We start from the raw sequence: 7,045 nt of genomic DNA on the forward strand, positions 1-7,045 counted from the left end.
TGGAAGAATGGTCAAACATTCCCATATACTCCTAAACCTTGTGGACAGCCTTCCCAGAAAAGTTAAAAAGTTAATGTGCGTGTAAAGGCAGGCGTCCCCATACTTTTAGTAATATAGTGTATGTCAATAATACAAAATACATGACCAAGCTTTTTGCTGTGATATTTCAATGTTGCTTTAAGTTTAACAAATTAAAAATGATGTACACTTATTTAAAAAGTCAAAGGTCATAAATTATTAAACGGTCTAAATTTCAATGGTTTGTATTGCCAACAGCCATTCAGATTTAAACATTCAAACTGCCATGTTTTAGGCTCGGTTCACATATGAGCCGCATCAGTCGCACAGCAGGGGTCCGGTGTGTGCTGGTTCACCGTTTCGGGTCCGATTTCAGCCCGAATTTTGGGCTGAATTCGGACCTGAAATGGACCAAAAAAGGCACACGTTTTTCCTGCAAAATGCACCGGACCTGTTGCAGAGATATGAGAGCCAGTCACATTCTCCTGCTATGCGAATTGGAGGTGAGTTTCATCACCTCCAATTCGCATAGGTGTGAACCCAGCCTTAATCTGAAGCGTTACCATTAAAGTGGAAGGCAAGGCAAGAAGGCAAAATCTTACTATGCCTAAATCTACTCTCATCCCCACCCTAAGCCTATTCCATCTACACTGTAAAAGCAAAGAGGTCTATACTTACCTATTCTGAAGACGCTCAGGAGAGAGCCAACAATGGCTGCAGAGCCTGGGTGGTGACGTCACCCATAGACATACTATATAGGGCAACTGTTGTTGGCTGTCCCACCTCTACACTGATGCTGGCGCTGGGACCCGATCATGTGACGGGACCACAGTGACTTCTGAATAGGCAAGTATAGACATCTTTCCTTTTAAAGGGTAGGTACAACAGACTTAGAATGGGGGCCGGAATAGATTTAAGCTTAGTTAGGTTTTAACTTGCCTCATACTTATGCCCCGTACACACGGTCGGATTTTCCGATGGAAAATGTCCGATCGGAGCGTGTTGTCGGAAATTCCGACCGTGTGTGGGCTCCATCGGACATTTTCCATCGGATTTTCTGACACACAAAGTTGGAGAGCAGGAGATAAAATTTTCCGACAACAAAATCCGTTGTTGGAAATTCCGATCGTGTGTACACAAATCCGACGGACAAAGTGCCACGCATGCTCAGAATAAATAAAGAGATGAAAGCTATTGGCCACTGCCCCGTTTATAGTCCCGACGTACGTGTTTTACGTCACCGCGTTTAGAACGATCGGATTTTCCGACAACTTTGTGTGACCGTGTGTATGCAAGACAAGTTTGAGCCAACATCCGTCGGAAAAAAATCCTAGGATTTCGTTGTCGGAATGTCCGAACAAAGTCCGACCGTGTGTACGCCCTATTAAAGTCACACAGACAGTTTCCATTGCAGACCCTTTGATAAATGCCTTGCTGTACCCCATAGTATTATTCTTGTATCATCTGCTCCACATTGCCAGATGAAAATGAACTGGTTGCTATGGGTTACTGCACTTTGCATGCCATCATCACCATTTGCTAAATATCAGCTCGCTTGCCTCTTTAAAGACAGTTGGTCATAAAGCAAAGCTGTTTAAAGACTCTGACTGAAGCAGCCAAACTCTGCATTCTAGCTTCTTGGGCAGTGAAGCTAGATCCATGCCCTGAAGTTATCATGTAGTGCATGGCATGAATGCCTGCTTCAATCAGAGCTTTCTCACACAGGCGTTTTGACTTGTGACAAAAGCCTTTGAACCTTATGCAGCCAGGATGTACGTGCTGACTCAATTATGAAGAATCAGATGCACACACTGCTTGGCAAGACACAAGTGACCTGCTGAGCTGGCAATCTGTATGGTACAGTGTTTTCAGATATGCACATGTCATAGCACAGCATTTGCAGTAAGGGGGACCTCTAGTGTAAGTCTCCGCACATTGATAATGACACATGCGACCACAGAGTGGTTAAGCCTAAATCCCAGTTAATGTGAACACGAGTGAATCTAGTTCAGGTGACACAAGCCATCTTGGAATTCTGTCACTCAAACTAATATTTAATAACCATGTCTAAAAAAAAAAAAAAAAAAATCAAGTGCTAATAAATTTCAAGCTATTCCTAATCGTCCTTAGTCCCCATTAACCAGCATAGATTTTCAGCTCATTTCTCTTTTTTTTCCCTTTTAAGACTCCATGTTGTTTAACCAATTCACAAATAATTCATGACCGATTCCTCCCACTCTTTTGTACAGCTGTCCATAAAGTTATGAATCAATGGACTGAATACATATGTCTTAGCTCACATGCTTGTGGAACCTTACCAGTTCAGCAACTGCTAAGCATCATAAATCAATGACTAATATATTATATATATATACATATATATATGTACACACACACACACACACACACACACACACACACACACACACACACACATATATATATATATATATATATATATATATATATATATATATATATACACATACATACACACACATATATTTACAGTGCATCCGGAAAGTATTCACAGCGCTTCACCTTTTCCACATTTTGTTATGTTACAGCCTTATTCCTTATTTTCCTAAAAATTCTACTAACAATACCCCATAATGACAACATGAAAGAAGTTTGTTTGAAATCTTTGCAAATTTATTAAAAATTAAAAAAATCACATGTACATACAGTATTTCCAGCCTTTGCGCAATACTTTGTTGAAGCACCTTTAGCACCGATTAGAGCCTCAAGTCTTTTTGAGTATGATGCTACAAGCTTGGCACACCTATTTTTGGGCAGTTTCTCCAATTCTTCTTTGCAGGACTCACAGCCATTTTCAGATCTCTCCAGAGAGAGATGTTTAATCGGGTTCAAGTCTGGACTCTTTCTGGGCCACTCAAGGACATTCACAGAGTTGTCCCATAGCCACTCCTTTGTTTTCTTGGCTGTGTGCTTAGGGTCATTCTCCTGTTGGAAGATGAACCTTTGCCCTAGTCTCAGGTCCAGAGCACTCTGGAGCAGGTTTTCATCAAGGATGTTTCTGTACATTGCTGCATTCATCTTTCCCTCGATCCTAAATAGTCTCCCAGTTCCTGCCAGTGAAAAACATCCCCACATCATGATGATGCCACCACCATGCTTCACTGTAGGGATGGTATTGGCCAGGTGATGAGTGGTGCTGGTTTCCTCCAGACATCACGCTTGCCATTCAGGTCAAAGAGCTCAATCTTTGTTTCATCAGACCGGAGAATTTTGTTTCTCATGTTCTGAGAGTACTTCAGGTGCCTCCAGGCGTCATGTGCCTTTTACAGAGGAGTGGCCACTCTACCATACAGGCCTGACTGGTGGAGTGCTGCAGAGATAATTGTTCTTCTGGAAGGTTCTCCTCTCTCCACAGAGAAACGCTCAAGCTCTGTCAGAGTGACCATCGGGTTCTTGGTCACCTCCCTGACAAAAACCCTATTTCCCAGATCGATCAGTTTGGCCAGGTGGCCCGCTCTAGGAAGAGTCCTGGTGGTTCCAAATTTCTTCCATATAGGGATGATGGAGGGCACTGTGCTCATTGGGACCTTTAATGCGCAGAACATTTTCTGTACTCTTCCCCAGATCTGTGCCTCGATACAATCCTGTCTCGGAGGTCTATAGACAATTCCTTGGACTGCATGGCTTGGTTTTTCTCATGTTAACTGTGGGACCTTATATAGACAGGTGTGTGCCTTTCCAAATCATGTCCAATCAACTGAATTTACCACAGGTGGACTCCAATCAAACATCTCAAAGTAGATCAGTGGAATCAGGATGCACCTGAGCTCAATTTTGAGTGTCATGGTAAAAGCTGTGAATACTTATGTACATGGGATTTTTTTCGTTTTTTATTTTAATAAAATTTGCAAAGATTTCAAACAAACTTCTTTCATGTTGTCATTATGGGGTAATGTTTGTAGAATTTTGAGGAAAATAAATAATTTAATCCATTTTGTAATAAGGCTGTAACATAAACTATGGAAAAGTGAAGCGCTGTGAATACTTCCCGGATGCACTGTACACACACACACACACAAACATAAACCATAACGATACAACCACTGACAGGTAAAGTGAATAACTTTGATTATTTCATGACAATGGCGCCTGAAAGTAAGTGGGATATATTAGGGAGCAAGTAAACATGTTGTCCCTGAAGTTGACGAAGTTGAAAAAAAAAAATGGGAAAGTGTATAGATTTGTGTGACTTTGATAAGGGCCAAATTGTAATGGCTAGATGACTGGGTCAGAGCATCTCCAAAACTACAGCTCTTGTGGGATGCTCCTGGTCTGCAGTGGTCAGGACCGACCAAAAGTGGTCTAAGGAAGAAGGCCGATGAACTGGCAACAGGGTCATGGGCAGTCAAGGATCACTGATGTGTGATGGAAGCCAAGGCTGGCCCATATAGTCTGATCCAATAGAGCAGGGATATGCAATTAGCGGACCTCCAGCTGTTTCAGAACTACAAGTCCCATGAGGCATAGCAAGACTCTGACCACCCCAAGCATGACTCCCAGAGGCAGAGGCATGATGGGACTTGTAGTTTTGCAACAGCTGGAGGTCTGCTAATTGCATATCCCTGCAATAGAGGATCTAGTGTAGCTCAACTTGCTAAAAAAAGTTAATGCTCTTTCTGATAGAAAGGTGTCAGAACACACAGAGCATCACAGTATGTTGAGTATGGGGCTGTGTAGCCGCAGACTATTAAGGGCACCCATGCTGACCCATGTCCACAGTCAAAAGTGCCTACAATGATCATGTGAGCATCAGAACTGGACCACGGAGCAATGGAAGAAGGTAGCCTGGTTTAATGAATCATGTTTTTTGTTTTACATCATGTGAATGGCTGGGTGCATGTGCATCGCTTACCTGGGGACCTGGGGAAGAGATGGCACCAGGATGCAGAATGGGTAGAAGGCAAGCTGGTGGAGGCAGTGAAATACTTTTTCCAGTGGAGTGTCATAATGTTATGGCTGATTGATATATACACATAAAACAATATAACCATGCACTATTAATATCCCCTTTCTGTTAGCAATTTATACTACATCCACAGTATACTTTATAAATTTGCCACTCTATATCCTAATTAATCTCCTGCCGCAATCACTGCATTTTGCATTTTTTGCAACTATTTCATTACTGTTGCATGTTGCTTATCTGTGTGTGTAATCTTTAAACCATTAATGACACACTTCATTATGGCTAGCGATTACTTTTCTTTTTGTTAGCTTGCTGTTATATATTAAGTATATATTAATTTTTCAGCCTAGCATATACATTATTTACACTTTCCTCTTCTGCATTTTATCTTTGACAGATACCCAGTCTGTATCTGACATATATCTCTTTGATCTTTTGTCATATTGGAAACAGAGAATTGTATCCACCCCCTCTTCCATTCTAGTGGGGGGGGATTATCCTCACTCGTTTCCACGCCATATGTCACTCCCCCAGCCCCCATACTCTGTCTCCTGGGAGGGGAGACTACGATGGGTAGAGCATGCGCAGTGCAACAGCAAAGCCTTACATAAAGCATTCATGTACTGTACTGCTGCCATAGATGGGTCACCTTTCCTCTATTCAAAGAATAAACTATCATTTGCCCTTTAGATTAGAAATGAGAGTACACAAAGCATCTATGGCTTATAATATGCAATTATTTTAATGCCAGTGCTGGTATGTAAAAAGCAGACATGTTTTACTTAATGTGCAGATTTTATGCATTTGTCCCCTGGCATCTTGCTGAGTGCTCAGGTTTATATGGCAGAATGCCCATATATGCTTGTCTATTGAGGGAGGGCAGCCTTTGGAGGAATTTAAGCAAGCTGGCTACATGACCTTGATCAATGACATACAACACCCTTGGGCCTTATGCAGTCAGTTTTAAAAATAAACATACTATATGTTAAGCAGTGCAATACAATGCATCTCAATACAAGGGCACTATCAATTACCAGAAACTATACTAAACATTATGCATTCCCTGTTTTTGTAGAATCATATGCAGCATAGAAAGATTTTTTTCAACACATGCTCATGCAACATGGCCGGATGTGGTCCTCTAAATTTCATAATTTTACCATCTGGTAGTTAAATGGTTACAAGCTTGCAACTATGCCAAGCCTGCTCCCAGTCCCTATCCAGCCTCCTGCACCCTCTATGTTCCATCACCGGCTTTCAATTTTCCTTTACACCCCTCCCAATTAGGATGGCCTGCAGATGTTTGCTATGCACCATACAGAAGGCCTTACTCTGCTATCTCAAAAGGTCATTACCTATATTATCAGCTTGTATCCAAGCCCCATCCCTCATTTGACTGACAAGGTACCTGTATGGATAGCTCTACAGAATTACTGATCAGATAAAAGGCACAAAACACTACTCCACTGAGCAACAGTCATCAATGAAATGCATTGCTGTATACAGATAATAAAATAATAAGCACAAAAAGGGGCAGATGGAGTTTTAGGGGGAATTGGACATCCCTATTGCACCAAACTACCCCTCTGACCTTCAAGTGCCCTTCTCCTATTTGGATTGGGTACCAACCCAGGGTCTTGTCAGTGTTTTTCCACACAGGCTTTCCTCATTCTAAGCTTTTAATTGCCAGTCTGTTCTGCAGTTGAGTCAGAGGATATGATTTTTTTGTCTCCTTGTTCATCAGCCACTCCTTTTCTAAGTACCATCACCACCACCGATCCCCACCATCTTCCTCCTCTCACCTGCCCGGTCTCCATTTCTACCTCTTACATTCACTCTCTGCTCCACTCCCCTCCACCATCTTCTTCCCTTCTCCTCCATCTTTTTTCCTCTCTCTCTCTGTAGCAAATGACCTCATCTTTTTTTCCCAAGGCTTCTCCATCTCTGCTTCTACTGTGTGCTGACAGACTGACAGACACCGCAATGCGCTGTGCACACAATTATCCACAAGCCGTATATGGTATGTCAAGCATTAACCCTGCACCTGCTAATCCCATCAACATGACATCACTTGTTAACCAG

General features: G+C 42.1%; 1 protein-coding gene across 1 annotated transcript in view; it reads right to left on the reverse strand.

The window, feature by feature from the left end:
- Positions 1 to 7,045, reverse strand: part of ATP1A3 (ATPase Na+/K+ transporting subunit alpha 3) — a 106,326-nt gene that overhangs the window by 98,082 nt on the left and 1,199 nt on the right. The gene's annotated exons all lie outside the window — the stretch shown is intronic.

Source organism: Aquarana catesbeiana, linkage group LG10, assembly GCF_042186555.1.
Source record: "Aquarana catesbeiana isolate 2022-GZ linkage group LG10, ASM4218655v1, whole genome shotgun sequence".
In the NCBI taxonomy this organism is placed as follows: Eukaryota; Metazoa; Chordata; class Amphibia; order Anura; family Ranidae; genus Aquarana; species Aquarana catesbeiana.